The sequence below is a fragment of the Camellia sinensis genome, chromosome 5 (genome assembly GCF_055761805.1).
Source record: "Camellia sinensis isolate YWXY chromosome 5, ASM5576180v1, whole genome shotgun sequence".
NCBI classification, from domain to species: domain Eukaryota; kingdom Viridiplantae; phylum Streptophyta; class Magnoliopsida; order Ericales; family Theaceae; genus Camellia; species Camellia sinensis.
The window spans coordinates 111,473,083-111,485,668 of record NC_138965.1 but is presented as its reverse complement, the minus strand read 5'-3'; the positions used below and the strand labels follow the sequence as shown (position 1 = coordinate 111,485,668).

Genomic DNA, 12,586 nt, shown 5'->3' with positions numbered 1-12,586 from the left:
AGTTGAATGTTCTTAAGTCCTTCATACATTTATTCTCCTTAACAGTTTGCTATTCTCAACTATGTAATTTTTTTTTGGTTCTGCATCTTGAGGTAAAGTTAACTTTGCATACATTGTTTTTTTTTAAACCCTCATGGTATTTTTTTTTTGCATTACCATTCCAACAACACCAATATCCCATTAATTTTAATTTCTGCTGGTATTATTTTATTTTAATTTATTTAATTTTGTTATTAGGCTTAATTTTTTTTTTTTTTTTCTCATTATTATTTTTTGTTTAGACTTAATTTTCTTTTTTTTCTGCTTTTTAATTTCATTTTTCAGTACTTAAACATAAAAATAAAAACAAATCAAAATACAAATATTTACATTAAAAAAAAAACACCTTTCATTTTTTTTTCAGCCACACGCCGATCAGAATAAACATACAAAAAAAAAAAACCCTTCATTTTTTTTTTCGGGCCATACGCCGTTCTTACTTACTCGCCTCTTCCATCGTTTTCTTCTTCTTTTTATCACCTTGAGCGACCCTTGACACCCCTGCCCCCGTGCTTTCGTCGAGAGCGACGACTCCCCACTGACTATCAAAGGCCAAGAACGACGTTACTCCAAATCGGGCCATGGAGGTGGTCTTCCGTTTAAGCTCTTTATTTTCAGCCTTCAGTGCGCCTATTTCTGCTCGCGCATCCTTGTACATGCGCTGGAGCAGAGAGAATTGGGCGTTGACCTGTTGGAGCTTACTCGTCCTGTTCTGCAATCGGTGAGCCAATTTTGTGACTGCCGTCACCGTCTCTATACAGGACGTCAGTGTGAAATGATTGGCTTCTATGTCAGATTGAGCTGCCATGATTTGCTCAATCGACATCATAGGAAGGTTAGGCAGAGGAATGACAGGAAGAGTAGGAGTAGAGGCACTCGATCCAGCTGAGCTTATGGGATCGTTTAGGTCCGGAAATAGAGTAAGGGGATGGGATGAGGAAGCCATGGATTAGAGGTGAGAGGTGTCAAAGAAATGAGTTGCAGAGAAATAGAAGCAAACAGACTGAGGTTTGGCCTCCTCCATTCGATGAGGAAGAAGAACAGAAGAGAGTGGTGAAGAAGAGATAGAAGAAAGTGAGGTGAAGAAGAAGAAGCAGACGAGTGTGATTAAGAAGAAGGCTGAAGAGACGAGGCTGAAGAGAAGAAGACAATGAGGGAGAGATAGCCGAGGCGAGTAGTAATCGAGGAAAGCTGCTTTTGTCGGTCGACTGACGCAAAAGCGAGGCCACGTGTTCGACGCGATTTTCAACGAAAAAGAGAGGCGCGGGCGATTCATATATATATATATATATGTTTTGATTATCTATTTTTTGATGCCATTTATCCCTATCCTTTTTCTCCTCCTCCTCCTCTAGATTCTGATGATTTCCTTTTGATAATGTCATAGGGGGGAAAATTATATGATGTTATGTATTATGGTATTATTTTCAAATTATGATATTATTTGAAAACTGATCTGATGATTATGTATTTATAGTTTGATATCTTAGTCTCATATCATGTCTCTAATTAAAGCGTATTTATTACACATGTGCTAACCTATGTATTTAGAAATGAATTCAGAGAGCATGACTTGAGGGGGGGCTTTTCTTACTGCCAAATCAAATCAAAACATCATTGTGCGCCATCATCAAAAAGGGAGAGATTGTTAAATTTATTTATTTTGATGATTTATTTAATTATGTTTTAATTTATTTGGAAGAGAAAAATAAAATCAAAATTTATTTTGATGATTTATTTGAAAGAAAAAAATATAATCAAAATTTATTTTGATGATTTAGTTGAAAAAGAAAAATTGAATCAACATTTGTTTTGATGATTTTATGTTTTAATAAAATCAAATTTTATTTTGTCCCATTATTTCTCGCCTAAACCTTTATCCTAAATGTTGTTAGAATGTATTTAATATTTGATTAAATCAGGAGTTCAAATAGCCCAGTACAACAGCAGGCCAAAAGGTTCAAAAGGTTCAAGTGGAAGATATTCAAATTTGTAATGATAGAGTGGAAGAAATTCAAATTAGTAATGATGGAGTACAACGGCTATAAACGGCTATAAATTCAAATGACTACAACGGTTATAAACGGCTATAATTTTCATTATATATACCAAAGCTTCTAATGTAAACAAGTTACAAAAACCTGAAAATATTCATTGATCTATAATCACTCACATCTATTCTCAGAAATTATACACTGAGCCTTATAACTTTAAGCCCATCTTGCTTGTGTGAGGTTTACAAAAAAACAAGAGTTTCATTTTTATATCTATCTTTGAGAGATAAATCTTGTAGCTTTCTGTGAAAGCAAAAATACATTCTTTTCAACCTTGTGAGAGTATAGCACATTCAGTGTTTTTGACTTAGAAAGTCAGTGTAAAATCTGTGGAGGATTGCTCCATCTGTGAAAAGGTTGCTAGCACCCTGTGAAGGTAGAGTATAATGGAAAATCTCAAATGAAACTTGAGGAGTGGACGTAGGCCGAGTTGAAGCCGAACCGCTATAAATTTGTTTGTCTCTCTCACCCTTATCTCTTTATTTTATTTTAAATTGCCATAACTATACTTCACATTTTTACTGTGCTAAAATCATTAACTAACATAGTTGTTAAAGCACTTGTTTTAATTATTTTTATTTCAGTAATTATATTTATTTATTGTGCAAGTCATAATTTTTATTAGAGTATTATTAATTTTAATTATAAAAACCTAATTCACCCCTCCTGTTAGGTTGTCTTTTGGGTAACACGAAACCTTAAGTTTAAGAAATAAAACTTTTACCGTTTGAACAATATACATATTTTAATATTATTTAATTTTTTTATCATTTATTTCGAGGAGCATTTACCAACCAGTCTTATTAACTAGATTTATTTATCTACAAGTCTTCATAGATAAATTTATTACTATAAATTTATTCATAAAAACAAGAAAAACTAATAAATTTGATAAATTTATCAATAAGACTTAATGGGTAATAAATCTCAAAAGTAAGATCTATTGATAATTGGGATACTTACGTGTAACTCTTAATAAGTAGACTTATTGTTTAATAGGTCTTATGAAAAAAATTTGACATAAAAAAATGTTAATAATTGTAAGTTTTAGCGATAATTTATAAAAATCGTGACAAAAAAGGTCACTAATTGTCAATTTTTTGCGACATATATAAAAAATTACCACAAAAAAATTTATTTTTAACGACAATTTTAACAAGACTTATTTTCAATAGAACTTTATGGAAATTAAATCCAACTATTAGGACCTATTGATAGTTTACCCTTAATATAATTTATGCTTATTTAAATTGCACCTGTGTCACGTATGTCAACCGGTAATTTATCTTCTATATTAACATAAATTAGAGAATATGGTTGAAAATGGAGTTTATAGTCAGTTTTTTTTAATATAAATATATGCATATACACATACAAAAAATAAATAAAAGGAAAAAAAAATTGATAAAATCAAAATGGTATTAGAATTGAAATCGAAGGGCAATTCTACATAATTTTATAGTTAAAAGATTGTAGTTATTTAAAAATCTTATTATAATCTAAATTATTTGGTCCAACTCGTAAAATCCTACCATTCAAATAAGAATTTTGATAACCATACTCATAACCACAAAACAAACCTAACTTAGGCCAAGTTTGACAAATTGTTAAAAAGTTAAAAAATTAAAAAATTATCTCTATTCACCAAAAGTCAAAAATAACAACTGTACAACTCTTAATCCTAATTTTTCCCTACACACTAAATTATATAATTTTTTAATACACATTTTTTTTATAAAAAGTCAAAAAGTTAACCCAAACATCCATATTTTTTTCTTCAATTTTTTAATTCAAAAAGACAAAAAATATACTTATTTAAGACACCCCAAACAACCCCTTATCCGGAGTCAGAGTCATAGGCCACGTAATATCAACTTTTTTTTTTATTCACAAAACTAGTAACAATCACCACAAACAGTCATAACTCACCAAACAAGTCAAATCGAAATTTTTACAAATCACATAAGGGCCATGAGTTATCATAACCTTTCGTATATTTTCAAAAAAAAAAAAAAATCCTTTCATTTTCAAGTACTATCGATTGTACAAGTTGTCAAAACCTTGCAAAAACAGTTTTTAACAAATGTTTTTGAGAACAATACATTATGAAGAAAAACCAAAAAGTTATTTTGAAAAATATTTTACAAAAAAATGAAAAATGATGGATATGCTCAAATTTTCCATCTGGTTTTAGTTTTTAAAAACACACAAAAAAAAAAAACAAATAAACAAACAAACAAACAAACAAAAACAAAAACAAAAACACAACCAAATACACCCACAAATCTAAGATTGAAACAGTCATAAACTAGGACGATGAGAAATTGAATCAGAGAAAGTGAACGGTTGAATGTTGCTATTACAAAGATGAAAGCGGTACATAGGCAGAACAGAGTATTTTGCAAGTTGAGAGTGCAACAAGAATCAATGTCCACTAAGTCAAGTTAAAAGACACTCCAAATTAATGAGAAAGTTCAGAGAAAATACAGGAAACCAAACAGCACCTCCATGATTCGAGATTTCAGTTAGCACATTAACCAAAAACACTTTTTTTTTTGGTCAATAACTTTTAAATGTAACATGTTCAAAATGAACAATGTACAACAAAGCATTTTACAACTCACTGTGTTGTCCTCAAGGCTTTAATCCAATTGATTTCCACTTGAAAATCACCTGGGCCAGACCTGGCACCTGGGGCTCCACCTTCTGCATCGACAGATAGAGACATGCCAACAATTCGAGATGGATTCATTTCCAAGTCTATGTCTATAGCATTCCCTCTCCATGTTGGCAGATATCGAGCAAGCAGAATCTGTAAAGCCACAATGTTTCCAAAGCACAATCAATTCGTAGTTAATTTACAGGTATTTTTTTTTCCATGCAAAGAAGTGTTACGAGATTATCTCAGCTCTAGGGCAAGTCAACCATGTTGCAAGCAAGCAAATCAAGCAACAGTTCCATAAAAAATTATTTTAAATGGATATTCGACATAAAGCAGATGTCAAAAGATAAGAAAGAAATATTTCATATTTAACATTTTCAACATGACAATTCACTATCAGACTCCATACTCCCCAAAATGATGGAAAAGTATTCCTCTGTCTATTATCTTTTTTTCTTACCGGCATTACATAGAATTATGAGTCTGAAATTCCAATCGCAGAACAGGGCAACTTAAGCCTCTGTTTGGGATCTCCTAAATAAGCTCTTTTTTTGCTAAAAAAGCCAAAAGAAAATAAGCCTATTTAGGATGACTTCTCTATTATTTATCAAATTTGTGAAAATAAGATTTTACCCCCAATACTTCAGAAATTCCAGTGTGTCCCTACAAAGGCCCAACAATTATATAAGGGTAATATGAGACTTTTTTCACCAAAAAGCAAGTTTAAAAAGACCCAAAAAAATTATTTCTAGCAATTACCAAATGCATAAGCTTTTTTAGATTCTGTAATAATAATAATAATAAGCAATTGTCAAACCCCACCTAAGCCTCAATAGAACATGTTTCAAGTGCGCAAATGGACACAACAAAAACGTAAAAGAGTAAATTTCCAAGTAGTCTTATACGTCAAATGACACTTGATTTCCTATATACAAGCACAAACTGGCATGTTGGCTCATTTAACCATATAAACAAATCTTACCACGGTCTACAAATTGACTAATTTCAATTATCAAGCAGAAAGGTCATTCCCATTAACAAAAGATGCATAATCTTGGCTCCAAGTAGCAATATCATAAGCAGATTCAAATTATGGTGTTATTAATAACAGTTTTTTGTTTATAATATCAATACTGTCAATGTTTTCTGTTGTACGGTACCTGCGCATCTTTCCAGATAAATTACTACAATTTCGTCATGTTTTTTCCTTTCTTAGCTTTTTCTAGTCAGTCTCTAAACTGTCTTAGTAATCTCCAGCTATACGAAAGATTTAGCTTGGGGGTGCGGAACTTGCCTTAGCAATATACTAGTTGTCCCTAGGCACAAAAACAAAAGCTTGTCAGGAATTATCCTCCTCCTGCCCAGGTGAATTGACCCAATTTTCCATATAAATCTGCATCACAGTATGCTAAAAGTTCAGTACAAATTGAACAGTCCGATATCAACTATTAGCCCCAGACAGACCACTAGATATACAAGCCTCTCAATAACCCATTCTCAACGAAGAAAGCTCACAGTAGAAATATAACATCCTGCATCTCCTTTGACTTTTAGTGCTATGGTGTCATATGCATCCAAATCAATGAAGCCATCAAACTGCAGACAACACAGATTAGGAAAGAGAAACTGTGGTAGCAGAGAGGAGGAGGAATGTTCCGCACTGCACGTATGTAAATTAAATCATTCCATTTAATGCTATGCAATGTTTGGAGTATGAAATATAATCATTATGGAAATGAGCCATTAACAAATTGTTGATAAAATAAAAAATGATTTAATTTTCTTAAAATTAGACAAATGAATTTATACATGACATGAATTTGAGTCATTTAACTTGCATACCATAGGGAGGGGGAAAACTCTCCCAGATAAAAAGCCAATCTTTCATTGTGCTTAAAAAACAACAGGAGAAAAATTTAAATGTCACAGCTCCCAAGAGAGTGGTTGGTGAGACAGAACTGATACATTCAAATTCTAAGAAAATCATAGGTTGCGTTATATATGACAACAGACCAACCTCTAACCTGATCAAACCCCTTCCAACATTCAATCTGTGTGCCTAGTGCCTACCATAGTAAAATCACCACCTCACTCCCCAACCCCCACCCCATTGCCACTTGTCCAGAGTAGTTAGTGCCCTGAGGAGTTCTGACTTTGGAGTTCCCTAAACAAAAGTCTCCTAGAGACGCACATAGATATCACAAGCATAGAAATGTTTGCTTAATTATGGTTAAGCACCATCATTAGGTTCATACATATATATATATATATATATTGCATTCATATATATAGACAATATATATACACACATAAGAAATATGAAATGCAAAAGATCATGCATATCCCACCAGATTAGATATACATGTAAATGAATTCAAAGATTTCTACCCACAAGAATAAAAGAAAAAAAAGAATTTAAAGATGTTTTCAAAGTGAGTGAGTGAGTGATTTGGGTGGGATTGGAGTGATGGTGCAGCACTTGAGAGAGAGAGAGAGAGAGAGAGAATTTGGGGTGAAAGGAGGCGTTTGGTTGTGATGGTTAGTGATGATGTGTGTTTGGTGTTAGGGATAAGAAAAGGTGTTTGGTATTTGCAATGGTGAAAAAAGGATAGTATTGTTAGAGGGGAGGTTCATGTATATTGTTAGTAAAGCAAGGGAGGTCAGTGTAATTTTAGAAACCTTAGGGGAGGTCTCTGTAATTGTCAAAAACCTCAAGGGAGGTCTATGTAATTAACCCATTTTAGTTCATCATATTTTATATTTTTACTTATACGGAAACCTTAAGTAAATATATTGGAAAAACTTTTGGAATTGATTTGGATAGCTAAATTTACTATTTTGGAACAAAAGTGTACCATGTTTTCAAACGTGCATTCCAAAACATAATTTCTAGTGTACTAGTGTTTTCTGGTAATACTACTCCAGAACATAGTTGAAAATGCAAACAGGAATAGAACTGCAATAGAAATTTATAATCGTTTACTGTTGATCCCTAAGAATGATGGCAATCACATCACCTTCTTTGAGCGCATACCACAAAAGCCACTCTGGGAAATGTTCCATTTTGAATCCTCAGCTACACCCAGAGAAAGTTTTCCAGAGAAAACCCCTAATCAAAAACATCAAGAGCAATCAAAGTTCAGAAGTCAAAACAAGGTTCGAATGTTGTAAAAGAACATAAATTTAGGGAATCATGCAAAGTTTAAAGTGCACATTGCAGTTTATAAGCTTCTCGTTTCACAGGTTGAGTCATGGAGAAGTTGGTTTGGCGGCTGATTTGCTGCAACCATATTAAAATCAGACAGGCTTTTGCTGCACCAAGTTGTCTGAGAGATGCCCAACCCAAATGGCACTTGCATAAGTAGAAAGTAAAACCAAAACCACATATCTCGCATGGATTTGATTTAAATAAAAAAATCAAAACTACCAAACAATGTAGGGGCCAATGTTTGGTGCAGTGGTTAAACGCTAACACTACCAAGCACAAGGATGGGATCAATTATGATAGCAGCCACTTTGTGCGTATTATGACAAAGGTCAAGTCAATATCCAGTGTACCCCTCTCAAACATCATTGATTGTTAGGACCAGCACTAAGGTATGGCCTTTGACCAAAGAATGTACAAGATCAGCACCCTCCTTACCCCACTCCCTCAAAGAGAGAGAGAGAGAGAGAGAGAGAGAGAGGTAAGAGATTGTGCACACAAATGAAGCCCTACATACAAGAAAAATATCATGATTTGTAGCAACCTGATCACAGCTCAATATAAATACGTAGAATGCTTTAGGAAGTTTCAAATTAGTGGAAGACCTATGTTACATGGACTCATCAAAATAAATCAAATACCCATGTCAGACCTCAACAATTGGACAAGGGTGTGAGATATGTCTGGTACATTCCATCGAACACTTATTATATTTGTATTGAACACTATCAGTATATGTACATATTATTGTATAATTGTTGTAAAATGAGTAAAATGCCTTTTAAACATTGTATGTTACATATAACACCATTTCATCTCATAAAATAAACAAAAAATGTAAAAATACGACCCCTTTTTTGTCGAGTTTGCATACCCAACACCCATACCAAAGTCCGTTGTAGCATAGTTGAAGACCCAGGGCTACTCCTACAAAAGACAAGGAAGGAAAGGAACTAGATTTTTTATCTTGAACTTACTCTAACTTTAATTTCAACCATTTCTAGCATGGATTAAACTGGGATTCCTCAACCATCAGATAGTAGGTTGAGTTTTCTGATCAGATTAAAAAAAAAAAAAAACTAGATACCATCTGCATTTAATAAAAACTTAGAACCTCAATTTGGATGAAAGAGTAGGAAGCACTATAAAAAGGTATAAACTAAATGTTCTCCTGGAAATTTTCCAAAAGGAATATAGTTTCATGCTCATACATAGATATTTTAGATTCCCCTTGGAATGTCACAAGATAATAACTATATTTTCTAATCTCCAGATACCTGTGCTCTGACATATAGAGTAATATCCACTGAGAGTTACCTCTTAATTCATTTCCAGCATCTCTGATCTCCAAAGACGCTGAGGTCAAACCTGAAGAGTGACCGATCAATGATAGTAAAAGGAGTCTCCACTTTGAATAATCTTTAGAATCAATTACTGCACAATGTCTAACTATACATGAATTGCCTTCATGCAGGAAAATTAAAAAAATAAGGGGAAAAAAAAAGAACCATGCAGTTGAGTAAATCAAGATACTTTCTGGAGAAAATGAAAAAGAATTTTTCTACTTAAAAGAGTGTGTAGTAAATCCGGGATAAGATTGAATCATATTACTCATGTACATAATTAATACAAACACCACTATAAAAGAAAAAGGAATCAACAAAAGATATGAAGTGAGTTACAGATTCCTCCACAACCTTTGGTTGGTTGGATGTGTACGTTGTACAATATCTCAATCATGAATCATTCATGTAATAGAGGCATCAAAGTTTAGCCAGACACACCTCCATATTCAGAATCTGAATACAGATGCCACTTTTTTAGCTCTTCTTTTGAATTGAAATTGAAAATATATCTTTTGCTCGAAGGAATCAAGTCTTCCAAATTCCATGTGAGAGCCACAAGTTAACAACAGAAAAAGAAGGGCAGACTGAAGGTCATCCATAAAAGAACAGACACAAGGAAGAGGCATCAGATATCATAATGTTGACAAAAGGATTTGTCTTCAAGAGATGCAGAGGTGAACAAACTTTAGATACAATACAAATCCTCGTCTGGGTATTTTAGAACAATAAAATGAGTTATAAGATCCTAGTAAAGTTTCAACATACTCCATGTTCCAAAAAAGAGAAGAAGATATTTATAACATAAGGAATAAAGTCAAATAGTTTACTTTTAGACTTAAATCATACGGCAATCAATGCTTGGTTTCGATATATCCAACCCAGAACATATATACCTTTCAAGAATGTGGATAATCAGATGTAGGGACAAAATCTCATCTTGAGAACTAACCGTTGTTAGGTGTCTTTGTGCTTTTTGAGGGATCCTTTCATTTTATGAAATTCCAAGAAGCATTGCATCCACTGGGAAATGTCTTCTATTACTCAATTGCAGCCAGTGATAAGATGGCCATACCGTGTTTAATGCAAAAATGAGACTACTAGCCTGCAACCAACACCAAGCACGACACTCTCAGGAAAGACTCATGGGTGGCTTCCTTCAGCTCTTTGTTGCAGTTAGAACCAAGGTTCTGAAAAGCGGTTGCGGTCGCCGTAACGGTGGCGGTGGCGCGGTTGCGGTTGTGGTTGTGGTTGCGGTTGAGGGTGTAAAGGCCGTAGTGTAACGGTTGCGGTAACCGGAACCGTGAATTTTTTTATTTTTCGCACAATTTGAAAAAAACTTACCAATACGCATATTTTTTTTCCATGATCATATTTATTTGGTTAAAAATAAATATTGATCAATTTTTGTAAATTTTTAAGTATGATCCAATATATTTCATATTTTTAAATCACTATAAACTGAGTTTTTTACATTTTATTTTAATGATTAATGACTTTATATTATACAAAAAATCAATCACTAACTATTATATATAAGATAAATAATGACAAAAGTAAGAAAATAAATAAGAACCTAAATATATACATATATATACATATTTTTACCAAGCCAAATAAATAATGATCACACTTATTATTATTATTATTTTCAAACAATATATAAATAGACACACAATCAAAATGGTTGAGTGATAGCAGCTGAATAGAATAACATAGATCTTACAACTTCAACAAATCAATAACATGTTATTCATCTTCCCTCTTCTCTTTCTCTATCTCTTGCTCCTTTATTTTCCCTCTTCTCTCTATCCCTCTTCCCTCATTTTCAGCTTTTTTTTTTGTGTTTTTTTGAAAGAAACAGTTTGAAACCATTACGTAACAGTGCGTAACAGACCGTTACGGCTGTTACGGCACCGTTACGACCGTTACGACACCGTTACGGCAACCGCTACAGCCGACACACCTGCAAGTCTCAATCACACTGCAAAAGCGGCCGTAACGAGTGGCGGTAACCACCAAAACCGTTACGTAACGGCGTTACGTAACGGTTGCGGCCGCTTTTTAAAACCTTGCATACACGTGAACGACACGGACACACTAACACATAAATTTTCAAAAAAATGTAGACTTGACACATGGGGGTCACATGCAAAAGATATACTAATTATTATATATCTTATATGTGAATATTTAAATAAAAGATAATAATTCTTTAAGTCTTATTAAGGGGTAGAACGGGTATAAATTTACATTACTTTCTTTTTGTCATTTGATTCCAAGTTATTCTATTCAAACTTGTAATGTCATTCATGTGTGTCTAAGTGTTGGGAAGTTTTAGATAAATGTCGTGTTGTGTTGTGTCAGTGTCCAACATAGTGTCGGACATGGCACGTTACCTTCTTAGAAGTGTCAGTGCTACTTAGGTTGAAACTTTAAAAGGAATCCTTTTTTTTTCACTAAGCACCACCTCAAAAGGAGTTCCACATGGAATCTTTCAGTCTTAAATATCAGTCTTGACAAAGTTGATCAAGGGCAATTTTTATAATGCAACATAATTAACCAGAAAAAATTGATTGCACGAAGCACTGACATCTCGTTTAAATGATATGGAATATTGAAAAGGAACTCATTTGCTTTACTTCTCAAATATGTGATTTCCCTGAAACAACTATTAACTACATAAATTTCCAAAATGCAAAGGCTGGTTTTTTATTCAATTATTTGTGAGTGAAATTTCATATAATTATTTTATTAAATTGGTTAGTGATGAATTCTACAACTACCTGTTTCACAAATTAATCAATGATTAACAAACTTGCGAAGCTTTACATCAAACTTCAGAACCAGCCTACTTATCAGAAATGTGATGTATGATTTCCAACATCAATGCATTGATATGAATTCCAGCTAAATGCCGTAAGAAAATACAACATATAATAATTTTAATTACACAACAATTTTTTATTTTTTATTATTTTTTTTAAAAGAAAAACACAGAAAAATAAATAAATAAAAATGAAAAGAACCAATAAACATATCAAACAGACAGATAGAGATTAACTTAACAACAAGAAAGCAGTTCTGCAAACTCAAAACATGTTTATTGAGTGGCATACCTCTCTTTGTTGCATTAAGAGAAGCTTGCCACAGTGCACGAAACCTGGACATCTCCCTTGCCCCCCAAAATTCCTAAAATATACACAAACTGCCTTTTTTAGATCTTTAGCTATGGTTGATATGAAAACCTAAAGATAGTGCAAGCTGTAGGGAACTGTTAACT

At 33.1% G+C, this 12,586-nt stretch overlaps 1 pseudogene across 1 annotated transcript in view; it reads right to left on the bottom strand.

The window, feature by feature from the left end:
- Nucleotides 1-4,417: 4,417 nt before the first annotated feature.
- LOC145789380 (putative complex I intermediate-associated protein 30) overlaps nucleotides 4,418-12,586 on the bottom strand; it is a 238,969-nt pseudogene continuing 230,800 nt past the window's right edge. The window contains exons 3-9 of the transcript XR_014330005.1: nucleotides 12,424-12,495; nucleotides 9,745-9,859; nucleotides 9,278-9,328; nucleotides 7,773-7,864; nucleotides 6,271-6,351; nucleotides 6,050-6,148; nucleotides 4,418-4,905 (exon numbers count right to left, since the gene is read on the bottom strand). The product of XR_014330005.1 is annotated as a putative complex I intermediate-associated protein 30 (transcript). The remainder of the gene's footprint in view (nucleotides 4,906-6,049; nucleotides 6,149-6,270; nucleotides 6,352-7,772; nucleotides 7,865-9,277; nucleotides 9,329-9,744; nucleotides 9,860-12,423; nucleotides 12,496-12,586) is intronic.